Source organism: Patagioenas fasciata, chromosome 13, assembly GCF_037038585.1.
Source record: "Patagioenas fasciata isolate bPatFas1 chromosome 13, bPatFas1.hap1, whole genome shotgun sequence".
In the NCBI taxonomy this organism is placed as follows: Eukaryota; Metazoa; Chordata; class Aves; order Columbiformes; family Columbidae; genus Patagioenas; species Patagioenas fasciata.
Window position 1 is genome coordinate 20,467,381 of NC_092532.1, and position 21,364 is coordinate 20,488,744.

The window sequence follows — 21,364 nt, forward strand, 5'->3', positions numbered from 1 at the left end:
CCTTCATGCTTTTTCTCCTTTCCGTCCCTCCTCTCTCCCCCCTTCTCTTCAATTATGTGCATCCTTTCTTTGGCGTCCGTTCACTGATTTTTAATGTGCCCTTGGCCTAGCTTATTTTCAACATCAGACAAGCCTTGTTTTCCCTGCACCGCCTCCAGGAGCTCAGCTCCCTTCTCAAATTGAGAAATACATTCCCAGAAGTGACCTTTATCAGCAGCAGCAGCATTTTGATCTTCAGGGAAGCCTCCTGTGGCTCCGTAACCCAGGGTTTGATCCTATCATTCAGTGACACCATCAGAGGGGAGGGAAAGAGCGTGAAGCTGAGTGAAGTTCAGCATGTCACAGCGCATTAAGCAGCTCTGTGACGGTGACAGTATGAGCTCTTTTTGTTCTCCTAGAAGACAAATAACTTTCTCGGTGTAATTAATAACCCTAGCCGTTTGTTCCAAAAAATGGAATAATAATAGGATTGAGTAATCAAAACTATTGATTAATGCATAAGGCCCCTAGAAAAGGTACGCAACAGTTCTAGCACAAAATGTTTAGTCCTTCCGGGCATGGTTCCAATAGAGACTGTGGTGATGATTGAACAATAGGATTATTGTACAAAGTCATTTTTTCCAGAACGGAAAAATTTTTAGTGCCTTTTTCTTTTTTTCTTTTCGTTCGCAATTCATTCATCAAATAAAACAATACAATTTTGAACAGTGGCATTACGTTCACCATTCTTCCTGCAGCTGGGCTCAGCACTTGCGCAGAACTCCCATTGGCAACACTGGTGTTTCTGTGGTACAGATTAAAGGAGAATTTTTGCCTGTAAAAATAAAATCCTGGAGTCAGTTGCTTTGTAATGCAAGGAGTACTGATGATTTCAGGAGAAGTACCTACTGCCCGACCTCTTTGGTGCTTGAATGCTGTTTCTCTGCTTTTCAAAATGGAAATCTTGGAGCAGGAGGTGTGGAAGGAAGAGATTAATTTCCTTGGAGTTTGAAATAATCCTAATAAAAATTCTGTAAAATATAACTCCAAGGCCTTATAGTCTCTATAACAAATAATGCTTTGGGGAACAATAAATTGTGTAATGATAGTTCTGCTCAGATTGGCTACATCATTATGCGTTGCAAAATGTCAGCCACTGAGGAAATCATAACTAAGCACATTGCAGGCCTGCAATCTTATAAAAACCTGATATCATAAAGGGAAAACCGGGACCTAAACCATTTCAAAGATGCTAGAAGGAAAAGGCTAACAACTGCCTTTTTTTACATTTTCAAATTTACCTGTTTTCCCCAGGAGAGCATAAAGATAATCAATCAAAAGGAGGCTTTCGTAGATCCTCCTGTGATTAATCTAATTATTTTGCAGAGACCAAATGCATTTGCTGTTGATATAAAAACCAGTTTGATTGAAGTATCAAAGGTAAATCAATAGGCCCAGAATGTGGATCAAAACATTATAAGCTAGGGAGCTTAGAATCAATATTTTCATGAGGAGAGTCAACAACTGGGACTGCTATGCTTAAGCTCATTGAATAAATGTACTGTTTTCAGAAGTCAGTTGTCAGAAAATCAGAATCACTGTATCTGACGCATTTGCCTTTTCTACAGATGAGCTTCTCAAAATATGTGACTAAATGTTTTAAGCACAGAAAACAGCAGTGAAGCCATGCAGAGGAAAACAACCGATAGCTGGAACTTGCTCTGGACACGTGAAAACCTTTAATCACCGAAGAACAGCGGGCCAGCTGGTGCCCATCGCCTCCCTTCCCTGCGTCCCTGCAGTCAGCCCGGCTCCCGCTGGCTGAGGAGGGGGAGAGCAGGGCCCCCTGGTCAGGTCTGCCCGCAGTTCTGATGCTGATGGTGCTGATGGTGCTCTCGCCATTGGAAGTGGAGCACACATCTACCTCTCTATGCATGCGGGGTTTGGGCTCCTGCCACCTCTTGCGGACATCCATGACCTGGCTGCAGGGGGAGTATTGTAGTTTTGGAGAAGGGATGCAGCTCAGAGTATGGGGCTGATCACAGGGGAACTAGAGGCTTCCTTCCCAAAGCTTTCAGAGGTGAAAGGGAGGAGATGAATAGTGCCAATATCACCCATTTTCTTTAGTTCTGCAGGCTTGCTCCGCTCCAGTTCGGCTTCTGATGCCTGCATTGGTCTTCCCTAACCAAATGCTGTTAAAAGGATATTAGGAGAGGATGCTGTAGATGTGTTTGCTATAGGAAAGGATTTCTCTCTTAAGCTTTACTGGTAATGTAGCATTGCAGACAGCAGTCCTCTCTTTCCCTCGGTGCATTTCCTACCTGCCGTCTGCCATTAGTGTGTGTACTCATCCTGATAGAAAGACGCACGTCGCTGTAGCTGCTTTGGTAGGGAAAGGTGAGCAGGGGCTGCTGACAGGAGGCACTCCTGGTCATTAGTGCTGTGCTGACCCTGCGTGTGGCTCTGAAACTGATACAGCTGATATGGTGATAGAAGAATTTTCCCATAAGCCAGACCTAAATTTGCCAAAAGACAGTTCTACACTTTGTTTTTAGAGTTCAATGTAAGAAATAATAGAACACTTGTAACAATTTTCTTTTGGTTTCCAAAGAGATTGTGAAGAACTTACTGCTTCAAAAAGTAGTTTTAACCTTTCTGACTCTTCCATTTTTAAAAATCCTAGAAAAGAGATGGAGAGCGCAAACAAGGGCTCACCAGCTCCATGGGTGAACAGAGTCAGCTCTTGGCCTCTGTGCACAGAATAATTTCTGCTTCAGATTCTTTGTGGATGCAAACACGGTTAAATGACTCCAAGTAAGGAGCGCATCTCGAGAAGGTTGTTGAAACATAATCCGTGTCTCTTTCAGCTACTCTACAGTAGCTTTCTGGTCTGTCTTTTAATTTCATCTCACTAAAAAGGTTTCAGGGTTACGTTCCATGCTGCTGGGATCCACCCACATGCACTTGCAGCATAGGTTGGCACACAAACTGGTGTTATGGTATTAAGTATCATACAAATTATTTTGATATACCGAAGATTCAGGTTGTTAACACTTGCTCGTGGCTCCTTTTTTCGCAGGATGATGGAATCCATAAAAGCCAGATTTTCAGGCCAGAGGTAGAAATAGGTGTCTCTGAGGAGTTTCAGTAGTGCCTGGGTGTTTTTTCTTGGCAATTAGGTCTTCACATACTGTTGGAAAAAACTCTCAATGCCTTACTGCCTTTCAAAGCACCTGAGTGTCAAAAACCTGCCTGCAGTTCCAAAAGGAAAGATGATAATTTCAGCTGTTTTTCACCTTGCATTTTAAATTTTAGCCTTGAATTCTTCCTCAGCCAGGCATGCAGCAGAACTTCAGCTGAGGCCAGCGGCACTTCTGCTATGGTTGTTTGACCCTTCTCATAAAGTGCTTTGTTTGAAGTTTTTAGGATTTTGCCAAACTTGTGCTATTTGGAAGCCTTCACTAAGTCTTCAGCAGAATCAGTTTGGAAACGTGTCAGCTGATACAGGCCGTGTGTTTCTGAAAATCAAACAGGAAGGAATTTTGTATTTTGGAATTACGGTAGCTCATCCAGCCCAGAGCCTGGTTTATATCTGAGCGCAGTACAGCTCCTGGTACTGATGCCTCTGTGCCACTTTACGTGTTTCCATAGACTTAAATGAAGCTTGTTTGTCGTTACCTTGTACAAGGGCTTTCACTCTCAAGGCATTCTGAGAGCAAGGGATCACTTTGATCTGGGAACATGCTGTAGCAACCATGGTAACATATCTCCCAACGTATGGCTCCTCTTGTTATGATCTTTCTTTTTCCCAGCCTACTTGTGAACCTGGATTGGCACGAACTAACTCAAACTTACGATTGGAGTTCGCCAAACAAAAGGATGCTCGGGAGTTACATCTGGAAATTAGGCAGTACTTTTTCCTTAGGATTTCCCTCAAGCCCTGGAGGCAGGAAGGTAGGGTTGTATGGCAGCTGCTTGCCTTAATGCCGAAAGAGGGAAAAAACCCAAAGGGTCTGTTGTGCATCACCTAAGAGTCTGTCTGAACTGTAGGGGAAAACACAGATTTTGAGTTTTGCGAGAAAAAGTGGCTTAGTCAATTGTTACTGCTCTCGTAGACTTAACATAACTGTTCAAACGATAGCTCTAAACCTTCGTTAACTGAATGAAGACACGTGTAGAGATTCTTTCTTGCTGGGTACTGACTATACAGCTATGGACTTATATTTCTTCTTTGTCGTAAAAGAACTGAAAAACAATAAGGCAAAACTGAATTCATTTGTAAATATACAAAGTTCAGCATAAACACCATCTGGTTTTACCACTGGTTTCTTTTCTACAATTCCATCTCTTGACAGGGTTGAGCTCCCCATTTCGGGGAGGATTCATTGCTCTGTTCTGTGGTGTTTTCCCCTATATGAACCTCAGCAGAACACGTGCATGCAGAGGCACGAGTCAGGGTCTTGCTGCATGTATTGAGCTTGACTATGCATTAGGTGTCGGTAAAAATAATTCTAACAGGAGTTCAGCTAAGCCAACACCAACAAGTTAGGAAAGTCATCGCTGTTGTATGTAAACTTCTCATTTGAAGTATAGGTAGATTGCATCTTCACACACTGGTACTGACTGAAGTCAAGTGACACTTACAAAAAGTCATTGCTTGAGTTTTGCGCTGGAGAAAAAAATGCATCCTGAGTTCTCAGTGATTTCAGCACTGTGTATTTTGAAATGTTGGCAGCAACTGAAACCTTCACAGCCTTTTTTCCTCCTCCCTTACCCAAGTAATTGTTTATTGTGAAGCTTAACCCAGGTAGATTCTTGAAAGTGTCTCCTTTGGACGTTTATTTAACAGTGAACAAAATGAAATAAACTAATTGTGCATTTAATATTATACATTATACATACAATAATATACATTGCTAAAAAAAAAGAAAGCTTTCCAGAGTAGAGAGAGTTAAGTATGATTTTCCATGCCTTCTCTCTGACTTCAGTGAGCTGCGATCAGACTCAAAAATATGCTTCCCTGTGAAACTTTGTAATTCCATTTAGCAGCTGCTTTCAAACACAATGGGAGGTTTTCAAAAATCTCTTTGTCTGGAAGTGTTCGTGTGTAGGCATAAAAGCAACCTTGATAACATTAGGGGGGAAGATAACAATGTCTATCTCTGTAATGATATCACCTTATCTTTAATTAATGTAGAGTACTGTAAGATCTTTTCTGAGATACAAGCTTCTTATTTGGATAGGATTCTTCCTGAAACGACGTGTTGGAGCCAGCATAGCCTTTTGCAACAGAGGTTTAATGTAAGTTGTTCACCAGGCTCATAAGCATCCATACTTGTTTCCTTTGTGGCAGGAAAAATAAAAAGGCTCCTTACAGAAAGACGTAGCTGTCACTAATACTGCGGTGGTTTGACTTAGAAACTGCCCTTATTCCTTGGAACTGTGTGACCTCAGCTCAGAGTGTTTTAACTAGAAATGAGCACAAATAAACCGCCTGGATTTGAGCTCTGAGTACAACTCATTTGTCTATGAGTTTCAAATTCCAAACATTGTCAGCATTCATATACTTTAGACAGCTGTAGTTCACACCCACATCCATAATAATGTGGTTTCCTGTACAGTCTGAACCCCTGTACAGTTTGAGTCCCTCCTATATCCAAACAATACAATCTTTAATTAAGTAGTACCCAGTGTTTATTTCTTCCATTTCCACTGGTGCCTCTAATGTTGCTCTGCATCTATCCGTTGATTCCTGGTCTGATCAGCAGTGAGGGTCTCTGGTATGTCCCACTTCCAGCTGTGTTCTCATCCTCCTTGCTCCCTCTTGTCTCCTTCCTGCTCCACAGCTTTGGCTCCGCAGCATTTTTCCTTATCCTGGCTGCCTTTGCATTGCCTGGGGCTGGCAGAGAGGAGGGGGACGAACGCCAGCAACAGCTGCTTGTGTTCACTGGGCTCCATGACCCAGAACTGGCATGGCCCGAATTTCTATTTAAAGGAAGATCCTGATCAGATCAGGGTTGTATACCCAGCTCCGGAGTGCTATGTTCATGGACCACAGGGTACCTGGGAAGTTTAGCTGTCTGTATTACAGTGTTTTAAATGCACCATTTGTCGTGGAACTGACTAACTAACTGATCAAGCATCACAGCCTGTAGATATCTGTCACTTCTAAAAATCTCACCCGCTTGGCTAAATTTTTATGACTGATACAGATCTTGGAGTGGGAAGTAACAGCCAACCTGTCTGGTGTGATTGCTGGAAGAAGGCCTGATTGGAAATGTGAGGAAGGAAAACCTCAGAGCCAAAGCCAGGCCATTCCTAAATACTCTTTCCCGAGAATAAATCTCCAGTTTCAGGGCAGATCCTCTTGTATTCAGCAAGGTGTAGTCTCAGCTTCCACTTGTTTTGTACACCTAGTCCTGCTGCAGAACAGTTTCTAGACCTAATGGGCACTGTTGCAAACAGCCCTTCTCTAGTTTACCTTCGAGTGGAGGACTATGTGTAGAGTCATTGGAAGCACTGAGTCGGGGAGGTAGACGGTGTGAAGTGCTTGGCATGTGTCCTCAGCCTGCAACATACTGTGCTCAGCATCGTGTAAATACATAACAACTTTCTTCTGCCTGAAACCATCATTGCTGTGGACAACCAGGTTGCCATGAAAGCAAGGGGCGGAAGGGGGGGGGAGCACTTTACTTTCTGGTTAAACAACAGATTTGTCTGTGAGTTGCCAAAATTGTAAGCGTCAAGATAGCTGAGTACACTTTTATGTGTACAATTTTCTGTGCATATGTCTGATACTCCTTATTTTGGAAGGGCTATAGTAGGTTTATATCAAACCAGCCCATCTGTTCAGTGATTCAGTAATTTGAGAACAGCTAAACTTGTCCCTCTGCTCCCTTTGCTGTAGTCCATTCAGACTATGTGACCAACTTCAGATTTTACTGGCATCTTTAAAAATATTGATACGTACCACTTGACTGTCTTGTGTGTCTGACCATTATGTCCATGACGTCCTAGTGCCGCACTGGATCTGCCTGCCCAAAGAAGCAAGTTCCCATTTGCAGAAGCGAAAGTTTGTGTAGCCCTTTGTACCTATATGTACAACTCACTCTCTACACAGGTCTGCGCGAAGATATACCAGAGAAACTGTCTAAATCAGAGGCTGAAGAATTAAAGCAAGCTACAGCACACCCCCTTGAAGGTGAGGGAGAGGCACTGTGTGAGTGCATTGTGTTTTTGGAGGACGTGCAGTGCTGTACAGATGAGTGCTGTCTCGGGTCTTGTGCAGAAGCAACATGGAGCTGCGCTGTGATCATAATGACGAGTTCAAATGAGTCAGTTTGTTCCAGGAGAGTAAGCTGCCAGGGCATTTAGTGTTATGGAGAGTTTGGCTGGTGGGTCAGTGCATGATATGGTTGTGTAAATATTAAACAATACTGTGACATGTAATGATATGCTGCATTTAGGAGGGTTCTTATGTACTACAGGTAAAAGAGAATTTCTGGTTATTTGTGTGCAGTAAAGACGCTCGGGGTTTTCTTTCAGAAATAAAAGGCTAGTCGAAAAATGCAGGCCAGAATTTGATTTTGGTAAGCACCAAAACTGAACTCTGGCCTGGATTTCTCAATTCTGTCTACTGGAAATCCCACCTGCGGTTTCAGGTGAGCATGGATTTCTTTGCTTGGAGCTGGTGCTGCTGTGGACCACTGAGCCACTGGTGCTTCCCACGAGTGACGTTTCTACAACGGGTAGGACTTTGGTGGTATAAAGGGTTCATATATCGTGTTTTGGGATACATTTGTGTATTTAAGTGTAATATAGTGAAAATCTCAAGATGCAAATGCAAAGTGATCCTTAACTCTATGGAACAGTGCAGTGCTCCATGCAGGAGCTACCGCAAGACCAAGGGAACTGGAAACAATCACACCTGTTGGAATGGCTCTCTGCTGGTTTAATTTATTCCCTGCCCTTTTAAAGGACCTGGTGCGAAAAGAGCATCGCAGATTCTCTATGGTTTATCCTTGCCCATATTTTTCCCTCCATCAAGCATATCAGTTCTGTGAAATGCAGACAATACTGTGGAGTGTGCTGTCTCTCTAACACTTTCTGTGAAACCGGGGCTGGCTTGAAATGCACCAGCATGGTACAGGTGGTTTTAAGGCTTCTATCAGAGACAGAACGAGTCTCCTCCCTGAGGATCTTAGAATAAAAATAAAGAGGACAGAGCACGGGAGGGTAAGAAAAAGGAACAAAGCGGTGCCTGTCCAAAGACAGATTGCAGGTTAGTGGCAAACCCGTGACCAGACACGTGCTTCCTGATTCCCTCTCTGGTACCCAACCCTGGCTGGATATTTTCTGTCCTAAAAATGGGCAGTGAGATATTGCTCAAAGGATAGGTACCTCTTCTGTGACAGCCTTTTGAGTATTTCATCGGGACACTTCGCTGTTTTGTGTGCATACACATGCACTCATATAGATATGGGGGAGGGTGGGGAGAGAGAAGGGAGAGAAGAACATCCTGTGGGATTTCTTTCACCATCTGCTGAGTTCTGACTGCCATCTGTAAAGTAGAAGCGTTTATGTTGTTTAGCCTTTGTTCGAAATTTATTTCTTGTCACCGTGGCTTTTGGCATTATCATGCACAGCAAGAAGAAATATTCAAGAGTTTGGAGCAAGCAGTATAAACCAGTGACAGCTCAGGAATCTGAAACATCCAGTTTATACAGTGATTTGGTAGAAGGTTTTGACATCATGCCTACTGTAATCTCCACTTAGGAGTTCAGACATAACCTTTTGGGTTCATAGAAGACCAGACAGCAGCTTGTCTGGAAAGGCAGAGGCTTCTTTAGCAGAACATGGGTAAGGTCTGGGTAACTAGAATCATAATTACCCAAGCAATTGCTTTGCTCATCAGAAGTCTCACCGGTGGGATCGCTTGTCTGTAAGCAGTCAGGAAATGCAGATCTTTAGTTTTGCTTTTTCATCTATAAAACTTGTTGCACAGCTCGTTGCATACACCGGTCTAATTGCTGACCTGTCTATGAGTTTGCTGAGCATATGGCTGTGTGATAGGAAGCGGCCAAACACCAGCAGGATAAAGGGGAAAAAAATCAGCGCCTCATTTCATGTTTCAGAAATCAAAAGCATGTCTTGCATTACTTTCCTATTTTACATGTAACTTACCTGCAAAGTTTTCCAGTGTCAGATGCATGCTTATTAACACAAATGTGCATGCTTACTAGCCTGAGCTGTACTTCTACACTTCAGATTTGTTCATAGTCAAAAATACTTAGCTTAGGTAAGAACAAAAGGAACTCTGTGGTGGACCATCATGACCTAGGAAGATAACAAGAGGAAGAGATGTTTTACCTGACATTAGGCTAGAGGACTTTTCGTGTGTTGGGTGGCTTTTGTAGGTTGAACTTCTGTGAGAAGGCTCATTGAGCTGCTGGAGTACAAGCTACTTTCAGCTTCACAGTCTTAATAATATGAAGGATAATCTTATTATGTCAAATAATTAAAAAAATATGGAAGTTTGCAGTTTTTCTCACTGTCTCCAAATGCAGCCCGACTTCCTGAAGCACATATGTAAAGGACAAAATTATGCTCTGGGTAGCATTCCAGAGACCTTTCAAACTCAGTAAGAGCTTTCATGTGTAGTTGTAAGCAGAAGTATTTGAAATTATTTGCATTATCTAGAAATGTATGGCCATTCTCACTGTAAGCGAGAACATAGAGCGGAAAATAAAGCATGAAGACACCTGCGCTTTCTATAGTTTTAAGGACCCAGAAGAATCCAGTAAGGACTTTGCTTTATGTTACCTATTTCTGAGGTAGTTTCAGGAACCCCTTTTACTGCTGGATCCTAAAGCTTTCACAGATAGATGGAGGATGAGGGCTCAATAGGGCTGAAATCAGATGGGCTGTTACAATTAGTGTTTGAAAGTATAAAAGCTCTGCAAGCTCAATTTATTGTTGTGTTCTCTATGCCTGCAGAGTTAGGAATAGGGTCAGTGTGGTCTAATGCTTTGTTTGCTTTTTTACTGTAGCGATTAGACCTGTTGTTTTTATTATAATTGGAGTGAGATATGGGACTTGGGAATATAAACCCCATGAACCAAGTTCACTGATAATTTCTGCTAGGTCTGCAGGCTTATAAAGCCAACAATTGTTGATGTGGTGCTGTTTATTATTTTCCTTTATTATCAGTAGATCAATCATCCAAATGTAATTGCATTTGGCATCAGAGTTCAGTTTAAGGATTAGAAATCTGAAGGTTTATCTCTACTTTGGTTTGGTTACTCCCTGTTTTCTGTGAGCGGTCATTTCCACATTGTGAATAGGCCTCCTTCTGGAATAAAGCAAAACCTCAGAATGAAACTCGCACACTTTTCACAACATTTTTGGATCCAAGGTCCTACTCCAGGCAGGTGGACAACAGTGAAGAAGCTTTGCCTCCTTCTGACCCAGGTAATTCATCAACAGCATTTCAACAGGCCTTCCATCCAAAGTCCTTCATTCCTGGCATACATCCCAAGAGCAAGCTAGGAAAATAAAGCTCTTGGGAGCTTCAGCCCAGCTGCCTTCTTTATCTTGAGGACACTGAGCTGGAAAAGCTAAAATAATGACAATAATAATAATAGTAATAATAATAGTTGTTGTTGTATGTCATGGATACAGGACTGAGCTCATTGTCTGAGACCTGAAGGATACCATAGCCAAGTACCGTGCAAAATGAGTTTGGTCAGACCACCCCAGAGGAGTGTGGACACAAGCCAGTTCCACATGGTTTTGGCTGGGAGATCTGTGCTCTCCTCTGGGTTCAGTCCATCAGACAGCATAAATACAGCATCTGAGATGCAGCTAAACTGTGGTTTAGCTCAGCTGTGGTTCTAACACTAAAATGAATGGTCCTGTCTTTATTGTTGTCTTGGCATGGGTTACCTGAGGAAGTGTTGTGTGGTTTACCTCAGCTGGAAGTTATGAGTGCTGAGAATCAGATCAGACATAGAAACAGTCTCTCATGTGGAGAGAAAGTGAAGCGACTGAGACTGCTCACTGCACAAGGATGAAGAATAAGGGGAGCAAGATAAAAGTGTATAAAATAGTCAAACATTCAGAGAAATTATCACCTAATAAAAGAGCAATAGAATAGAAATATGAAAACTCTTGAATTAATAAAGCAAGATACATCTTCAAACAGTGCTTATCAAACTATGGCTTCCTTCATTGTTTGAGCCAAGAAACTCAGCTTTTAAGTATGATTATTTCTATATGAGTAACAAGAATTTTACATGATGCCATGCTAACCAAAGTACACCGAAGAAAAAGAAAGCCTCCATGACTCTGATTAAGCAAAGCGACGTTTTGTAGGCCAAATTATATTTGTGTATAATGTATTTATATATTTCTTTTCATGGGCACATCTGGTGCTGGCTCATCCTGCAGACAGGTTTCTGGACGGGGCTGAGTGCGGGTCAGATCCAGTCAGGCAGTTCCTGTGTAACAATCTCTCCTTTGATGCAGATTTTCTCCAAAATTACTGTTAACAGATTAACTAGAAATCTTGTGTTCTGAGAAACTGCATTTGCTGCAGGAACAGCTGTGAAATTTGATAAAATCACCGTGGTCTATTTAAATGGTTTTATAGCAGTAGCCCTTCGGTTAACCCTGGATCATTTAATAGCTGGATATGTCTTTCAAGAGCAATTAAAATGATGTTTTCAGAGAATTTAATATTTTATACATGGTTTTTTCAAACAGGAGCAGTGAAGACTTAGATGCCAAAGCGGGAAGTCTGGCACTGGACACGCGCTCTTGCTCCCTGGTGCATGAATTTGCATACGGATTTGGAAAGGCACAATGCCTGACTTAAACAAGCAGTTTGCTTATAACCCCCCTCCCATCAAGCCAATTGCAGTGAAAAATATACACTTGCTGTTACTTTTTCATTATCAAATGGGATCATTGCTGAAGTGGCATATGCTATAGGTATGTAATTATGATGTCTTAACTACTTTGGCACTAAATATTTCATGTCCCTAGCAAGGGGCTATTCTACTCCATTATGTAAACTTTTGCTTTGACTTTGTTTCTAGGCTTTTCTGACATGTAATATTTGGAGTATTTAAAAATAGAGCTTTTGGTTCCAGTCTTCCCACAGGAATTTTGCCTAAATCAGTGATTTAGGAATAGGATCCGTTTGTATGGCAAAGTGATCTTTTTTAATAGTAGCTTAGTTCCAATAACTTTATTAGCTGTGTCCAAATGATAAAACATTTTAAAGAGACAAAGTACACATTTTAAACACCAATCCATGTATCAGCAGCAGAAATATAATTAAAAATTAAGTATACCGTGCTGCCATAGTTAATCTAGAAAATAAGCTGTATGTAGTATGATATATCTCATGAATAAAACTAAAGCCTTAAAGATAATGTGGAGGATTGAACTGGATCTTATGGTAAAATGTTATAATCAGATTACTTTACATTTTCATATTATTTTTATAGCATATCTGAGTATCTCTAGTTTTCATATTTAAAAATATAAGCTTCAGGGAAAGTTCAGAAGTAGATGAAGAAAGGATGAAGCTGTGTGGTGAACCTTGGAAATAATAAAATGAACAGTCTATTAAAGCTGTTGGCTAGTTTTAATAGTCAATTAAAATCTTCACCAGTTACTGTGCTGCAAATGGACTATGTAAACTAGCACAAAAATAAGTGACTTTAATGTCTGCCCGTCAGACTCTGAAATAAGCCTATTCCTTTAACTAGGTTTAGAGTTTGCCTATTTACCTTTTTCACAGTTAGAATCCATTGTTATTATAATTCGTTAAGCCTACTTATATGATTACCAGTATTTTTAAGTATGGATAATTGTGAGTGTTTGAGAGTAGTAATGAATAACTGACATTATTTATATCAGCCATATAATTAATTACCATTACCTGATGTATTATACATCCCATTTATTTCAACAATTAACATGGGTTTTTTTGCCATTTATTATTATCGTATGTCTCCATTTGACAAATAAATAATAAAAAGGCAAGGCAAAACATTATCTGCCATTGAGGTAAATTCATCTTCATTATACAACAAATAAATTCCCCAACAAAGGCTGCCAGGTACAATGTAGGAGAAGGTTGGAATTGCAGTGAAAACGTGTCACAGTGGTGTAGCCGATTGTTCAGAGGGGACGTGTGTCCCCTCAGTTGGACGTGTGTCCAAAATGTGTCACAGTGGTGTAGCCGATTGTTCAGAGGGGACGTGTGTCCCCTCAGTTGGACGTGTGTCCAATTCTGCTTCTCTCTGTCTCTTAGAGGAATTAATGTCTTGTCACTCAGTTCCTAGTTGATCTCAGGACACCTGATCCTTGGTTGGATGATCTCCATCTTTAACAGCTGTACCCAGCAGAGCTGAGGGTTTAGGATGCGCCCTGAGATGTGTTTAAATACCTGGCTGCCTTTTGCACTTGGTGAGACGTGGTTTGCTCACCCATCCTTTTAATGTGGTGCAATCCGTGAGCATCTGTGCTCTTCTCCATTCCTCCTGCTGGTGCCATAGCTTCATCTTCACCCTCTCAACACACCCTGTGCTTCACCATTTGGTCTGATAGAGGATTTGGTACCCAGCACCATGTGCTCCCGTCAATATTGTCTCATTCAAGATATAAGCAAGAAGCATTAAAATATCATAATTAGTATAATTTGTCAAATAAAGGCAGGTGAAAAGCGTATTTGCTACTTACAGAGTTTTAAGCCAAATACAATTTTCCTGCCCCAAAGCATCAGACAGGCAGAGGTCCGAAATAAAAAGCTGTAAACATTACTTCTAATGGCTAAAGCTGATTGTTTGCGTTCACTGTATACTAAAAAAAATAAATGACCCATTTTAGTAAAACTTCTCATGAGGTTAGCAGCTTATTACCTGTAGCTCTGACTATATACCGTATATATTATATCCCAATGGCCAAGTGTGTATCAACATGTCTTACAGTGTAATATCTAATCATAAAATTTAGTATTGAGAGAAGACATAAAAACATTATCTTATTTTCCTATCTGCAGCTTTGATTTGATAAGGACTAATAAAATATAATAAAAATGTCCAGGTAAATGCCTGGTTTGTGATCCTCATAGTCCCTCTAGAAATCACAATTCTCTTGTTTCCACAGCGTAAGTAATATCTAGTAAACAGAATTATGGTTTCATTCAGTGCTGTCACATAATGCTGTAGTTTACAACAAGTGCAATTGTATTTCTTTTGGAAAGGTTAAGAACAGTGTGGAAAGTGCTTTCCCTGAGGGGACCAGAGTCCAGGATAATAAACTCTTCGTCCATTATGTGCCAATGAGACTACAAAATAAATTCTTTGCATTCAGAACAACAGAATATTTATTTTAGAAATGTTATACTAAGAGATTTGTTTTGGGATACACTTAAGGAATATATTTTATGGGCTGCATAAACATAAGTACCCAGTGACTTGACTATATCAGTTGAGTACGCACCGTAAACCATGAGTGAAGGTCCCTCAGGTTTTGTGGTACAGTAGACCAAGAGGAATCATTATAACCTTTCAGAGTTCATCATTTGTTCTTAAAAATAGGGGCTTGGGTGCTTTCACATTTCTTTGGCACTTTTTCCTCCCCCCAGCCCCTTCCCCATTCTCAAAAAAGTGCTCTATAGGGTTCTGTCATCCTTCTAACTGTTCAAGGGCCAGAAGGTGGTTTTCTTTCTAACTGTGGCAGTGTGGTAATGTGTCATTTCAAAAGTTTGCAGTGAAATAGAAACTATTATAATTTCAATGCAACAGATAAGAATAAATCCACAGACCATGTCTTTCCCCGTGTTTGTCCTCACCTAATGCTTCTGCAACCTGTCTCTTACCTTCCATAAGTACCTTAGGCCTGTGGTGGGATCTGCTCAGGAGCTGAGCGTTGAGCAGATTTAGTTGTTTCCTTTCCTGACGTGCTGCTCTTATTGCTTATCTCATGTTTCTTCTGCAGGTGGCTTTTGTAGACTTGACTGATAGCGCTGGGATTTACAAACAGCACAGGGAAGGGGCTCTGCCAACCTCAGGGAAACCTGAGTGTGTGGTTCATTTCAGCTCCACTGCAAAATCCAACCTAGATTTTTTGGAGGGGTAAATCGTTGACAAAGAAAGGTTTGCTCTTGTGAATAACTGCATGAAGGCAGTTACAAGCAGGAAGGAATGATCACCTTACCTTTGTTGTGACAATCATTGCAGTGAGCCCTCATGTGGGACTGACATTACGTTGCACAGCAACAAAACAGGTTCATCCTCTGCAGGCTTTCAAGTTGAGAATCTAAACCTTTTGTCCCACAAAGGAACCTACAAAAAATAAATAGTGTATATTCAAAATTATGTACCAATGAGTAGCGTTTTGATCTTAGTCATGATTATAGGGCATCTGTACAAGGCAGAGACCGTAACTGTAAGTTAGGGGCGTCAAACTCATTTTCACCAGGAGCCACATCAGCCTTGCAGTTGCCTTCAGAGGGCTGAATGTAGTTTTAGGACTGTATAAATGTAGGAGTAGTTACAAAGGAAGATATAATATATCGCTCTATATATAATTTAATAGAATCAATATTATTATTATTATTATCACCATCATTACCATTATCATTATTATTCATATCATATTATTATACATGCAATTATAATGATAATAACATAATAATATATAGTGCAATATAATTTTTCCACTTCAGTAACATGTAATAAACAAAAAAGCATTCTTAGCAATGAATTATAAGTTTAAATTTATTTAGACAGGGTAATTGTTAAAGGAACACAAGTAATGAACAAATTAATGAAATTTATAGCCTGTTTGCCAATAACTTGTTGACGGAAAGCATTATACTTGTCAGTTGAAATTATTCATTGCCAATTCTTTCAGTGACTGAATTCAAAGTTACAAATTCCTCAGTGATGGATAAACTCTCCTATTCCATCTGGTTTACAGACACACCTGCCTTTAATTTGAATAATTAATTTAATCAATTACTTGGTATCATTGCTCTTCACACCTTTTGCTAAATGCATCCAACCGGTGCAATGCAAACCCAGTTGCTTTTGACCCATGGAAGAGAAAATTCCCTGTAACTTTGCCCACAGTCCCGGTGCAGCGGAGCTGAGGAGTCTGCAGAAGGGAAAGCTGGAGACAAAGCCCAGCCCATGGAGAAACCCTCTCCCTTAAGCACAAAGGGGGTGAACTGCCGGATACTTCCATAGATATATTCACTCTCCTGAAATACGAAGAGTCATGCAAGCGGACTCTGACCTCAAAGGTTGGAGACTATCATTATACATTTCTTTACTTGGGTTTTGGGCCAAGATTTTAAAATGTAGCATCTCCTAAAAGCCTTTGTTGTACTCTTCTTGGTAAGAGTTGTGACTTTCAGCCAGGAGCATGGAGGTGATGTCAAGATGTCAATACGTATTTATTACTTCTGAAAATCAGGGCATTTTCAAGGCATGTGCTCAGGCTCTAGCACTTTTGCCTTGCATTGTCGTTTGGTATCTGTGAAATCCAACGAGTTTCTTTCTAATGTTCTACTGCTATCTCTTCTTTGACTAATATTCTTTATTTTAAACCATCTTCTTCAACTCTTTTCTACTGTTTTCTTTGTCCTGTGCTTCCCATAGGCATTACAGATTGTCTGGTGAATTCTGTTTGGTTGTGTGGTCAGGTGAATATGGAGAGAAACTGTGGCATAATTATTTTCCAAAAGGTTTTGTAATTACCAGAAAGTTTTGTTCATTTCTTGACTGTGAGGATTGCACCCAGTAGTCGAGTGCAGTGTTGAACTCTAGGAAACAGCAGTGCAAGCAAAAGGCCGTTTACATAGAATTTGTATTTGCAATATACTAAGAAGACTTAATTCAAATCTTTCCTTGTTCTCTGTGCTTTTCTTGCACCTCTTTGCGCTGGCAGTGTTCTACTTCATCTTAATTTTGGGAAAGTCCTGGTATGTTTGCAGAGTTATTGTTACAAATATGCAAAGTAGAAAGCTGGGATTTGGTTGCATAAAAGCATTCAATAGTTTTCAGTGAGCATAAAACTTTTCAAGAGTTCCTGAAGTGAAGAAATTAAAGCAGGCTGTGAATAGAGAATAATTGGCTGCATCCTAATTTAACTGTAAATTTTGAAGCTGCCTAATTTATTTGGCAGAAGATATAAAATCTACTAAATCATTTTTCCCAACAGAGGAGCTTTCAGATATGTGTTTCTTCTTTTGATGGGATAGAAGGGACTGTTGATAGGTTTCCTCCAACACAGTCCCTGTTTTGAGGCTGTCTGTAAGCTCTCAAGGAACACCCGGGTCTTACTGTGGCAACTGGTTGTGCTTTGCTAATCCTTGCCTACCTGAAAAAGAATGCCAAGCTCTACCCTAGCTGATCTCTCCTTCTCTCAGAAACACAAAATGCAAGGTGGAAGAAGCAACAGAGGGAAAGGGATTCGGTAGCCGGGGCATGTGGCACCTCAGTGCTCCCACATCCAGCTGCGCGGGGAGCAGGGCCCCAGGGCCCCATGGGCAGAGAGCAGGAGGGAGGATGCAGAGCCGTGGTCGTGCTTCCCGGCCTTTCCTTTCCCCACGAGCGTAACCCCTTTGCACGCTCGCTTTCACAGCCTGCGTTTCCCTCCGCGATCCACAAGGGCAGCAAAAAGGATGAATTGACCTAATAGGTTATTTTGGTATCTTCTGATGTGACACAAAGAAAGCTGTAAAAATCAGTACATACTAGTTCCAACTTGAAGACACGTAATAGCATCTAATACAGTAATTTGATTAATGTTCTCTGTTCTTTCTTTAGATTTCTCTCGTGCACCCTACTGAGCTTTTGTAAGTGTTCACAATATACACAGGAAATTAAGTGACAAAGAATATGCTGTGAACAGTTCATACCAAGCAAACCAGAATGAAATACAGTATTTGTTAGTAGAATAATAAGCATCCACATGTGACTGCTGCATGCTGGCTAACGATTTAACAACTGCTTCAGAAAGGAGATTAACTATATTATGTGCCTCTCTTGACTGTAACTGCTAACTCATTACATAGCAAAATAGGTGCCATCTCTGGCGGGCTGAGACCTTTAAAAATCAATATAACTCTTTAAATGCAGCTTAGAAACTTCTAGAAAACAAACTCAAACAACAGCCTTGGTGCCTGCTATTTAAGTGATAATCCAGAGCTAAAACTTTTTAAAGAAGACCTGCCTGCGAAAGTAAAAGGCTTGGTACAGGTCTCGTTATTGGAAAGCAAAGGTCTTTCCCTTCTCATCAAACTCAGATGATAAAAATCAATCTTCAGTAGAACTGCAACTGGGGCACTGAGGGACAGCTGTGAGGATCTAATGTAGCCTCTGAACTGAGGTAAGGAAAGAAGATGTGCTCTTCCATAAAAAGGTAGATAAAATCTTTTCAGCTGCTTATTTCAATCTACCATTATTACCATGTTGTTGTCTGGGTTCAGTCTAAGCCAGCCTGCAGTAATCTAGGTACAGTCTTGGTCTGACGCTTCATTGTACATGCAATTTCATGAACTCGGTCAGAGGGGATAAAAACGTATAATTGGATTTCATCAACCAGTTAAAGATGTGGTTTTTTTCGGAATTCATTTCCTTTGATGAAATAATACATTCTTTGACTAAGAATAATGGTCCTTGTGAAAACTCCATCTATTTCAGCACAAGTAATAGATGCAACAGTAACATTTATGGTGTCTTGTGAGTAATGGGATGTTCCCTTCTGTCACCCTCAGATATCCTGGCTCACCTTGGCTCTTCAGAAATCCCTGACCCTGTAATTTGGTGTCAGATGTGAATACATTGCAGTAGTGGTCTGAGTAACACTTCTCTTTTGGCAATGGAGAGAGATTGGGGTGCACACTGATTCTTCTTTATCCAGGTTTGGACACTGACTCTAAGCAGAACTGTGTTTTATTGTTTGATTTTTAGCAAGCTTACAACATCAGTCTCTAGGGAGCACTTGTTTAAAGGCCCCATTAAAGTGTTTCAGGTATGAAAATCATAAAAGAATTCCGATTTCAACATTTTAATTGAAGATTTGCAGACCGTGCATTTCAATCTATCTTTGCTCATTTTTTTTTCTTTTTAGTTTTGTAACTCCCACGTATCATTTTCTGAGTGCTCTTAGATGACCTGCAGCTTCTGCTGTTTCAGCAAGAAGTCACTTATGCATCTCTTGAGCGTCACAAATTCTCAGTCTGTTTGTTTATAAATATTTTTTTTCAGTGTCTCTCATCCCTTTGGCAGTCCCAATGTTTGTTTGGAATTATCCTTAATATTAGGAAATCAATCTGCATTATTCCAGTTCTGGGATCTAAAATTGCACGGGTCACGAACACTTCCCAGCTGCTGGCCTGGGACCTGCATTCAGACAGTGCTGTTCACCAAAGCACAGTGATGTGCTAAAGTTTCCTTGCTAAACTCCTTTAGTCTTACGATTTAGAGAAATTGTTAAATAGGTATGGGAATTGTCATTGAATAAAAGATGCTATCAGTGATGAAATCCAGAGGGGTTTTTTTCAGTGCAGCTCCAGCAAACTGATAAGTCAAGCTTCTAATTGTTAGCAAAACAATAGGAAGTCTATAAGCTGAATATTTACCAGCAGGGGCCACTTCTGAGAAGAGTCTTCGCTCTTCTCCCTTCATCTGCTGTATTTGTATGAGCGAGAAAGTTATGTAAACAGTTAATCTTATTATATGGGTTTACAAAAGAGAATAAGGAAAAGACTAAGAAAATTGTTCACTTTCAGTGGTGACCTACTGAAGAAAAGCAAAGATAAGAAAAGCTAATATCTGAGAATAATAAAATGAATAAAGAAAATAGACCTAGGAAGAAGTGCACGGAATCTGGAAAGGCATTACATACAGGACTCCGGCATAGAGGCAGTTTACATGGTCCCACTCTTGCGTTAAATGCACACATGTGTAGGGGGTTTCACTTCAGGCATCTGATGGAGAAACATCAACTAATGGCAAAAGGAACACACATAATGAAGATTATTGGGCTTGAATTCCAAAAACCACCAGTGCAACCACTCCTGTATTTCAGAAAAACAGGACTGCACTTAATTTGTTTGCAGCTAGATCTTAATTGAATGATGTGCCCTCAGTAAGAGCAAAAATGGCCCCGGTGTCCATGGGGTTGTGCGTGTGTGTGGCAGGATGGGGGGGGTTAATCGAGTGGGGTAGCGAACGTTGCCAAGCCCGCTGCTGCTGAACAAGGCGCTCCTTGCCCTCCCAGCTCACCGAAGCACCCGAAAACGAGCTGGGCAGCAGAGGAAGTTCTGTGTTGACTGAGCGAGCTGCTGGTGGCAGCGGGGCTGGCGCCGGGGTGAGACGGGTGCTGGGACAGCCAGGATCGCACCATTCGGGGCCGTTGGGCTGTTGATCAACACAGCTGCCTGAGGTACCAAACCAGGAGATGTGCCCCAGGCAGTTAATTGTCACACTGCGCCCTGAGATTACTTTGTAATCACTGATGAAGTGTTTTTTCCTGATTTCGTAGTGAAAGAGATATTTTAAGTCACTATTTTCCCACTTAGGAGCCGTTGTTGTTCTCTTGTGGTTTTCCCAATTTGCCTTTTACAGTTTTTACTCTGATTGCAGTTTCAAACCTTGAAGAACTGCTTTAAGCAGTGTCTGTTTAACTCGGGTAGTGGTATTTCAGGGTGCTGCCTACACTCAGGTATCCTCTGCAGACTTCAGTAAATGTCTTTCATGGTTTTCTTTGCCTAAAAGCTAGATCGAATCAATAGAAGCAGTACTCCCTCTCTTTGCCTTGCCCTCCCTAGAAACTCCAGCAGATGATGGTTAAATTATTACAGACCTTTCAGTGTGGTAGCCCTAGGCACAGGATAGAAAATGAAAAGGCCGAGAAAGTATCTGATTATCTTGTTTAAATTTTCAGCTAAGACCTACAGTCAATTTTTCAAACTATTTTTAATATTGCAAAGTTTTTGTCGTATTTTGATTGTATCGATATTGTAAGTTGATGCATTTGATTGGCCTGAGACAACAATAAATAACACAATTCAGTTTTATTTAGTGATTTCTAGTTTCCGTGATAGGGAAGCTTTGCCAATTTTAAATTAGATCTTGGAGTAAATTTAAAATTAATGAAATTTAAAGCTGTGATTTGTTTAAGGATCCAGAACATTCACTCTTTCATCTATTCATCAAGCTCTTTAATTACCTAGTATGCATGAAACCTGTATTATGTCTTATTATTGAGAGATTAATTTTATGAAAAACCTCTGAGTGATACATCATTAGAATGACTCTTGGATAATGTATAGTGTAACCTTTTCTACTAATCCCAC

General features: G+C 40.7%; 1 long non-coding RNA gene across 8 annotated transcripts in view; it reads left to right on the forward strand.

Moving 5' to 3' along the window:
• LOC139829040 (uncharacterized) overlaps positions 1-21,364 on the forward strand; it is a 308,145-nt gene that overhangs the window by 190,102 nt on the left and 96,679 nt on the right. Inside the window, exon 4 of one of the 8 annotated variants that reach the window (XR_011741254.1) lies at positions 7,100-7,180. The exons of the other annotated variants lie outside the window; for them this stretch is intronic. This is a non-coding gene — a long non-coding RNA (uncharacterized lncRNA). The remainder of the gene's footprint in view (positions 1-7,099; positions 7,181-21,364) is intronic. 8 annotated transcript variants of the gene reach the window in all.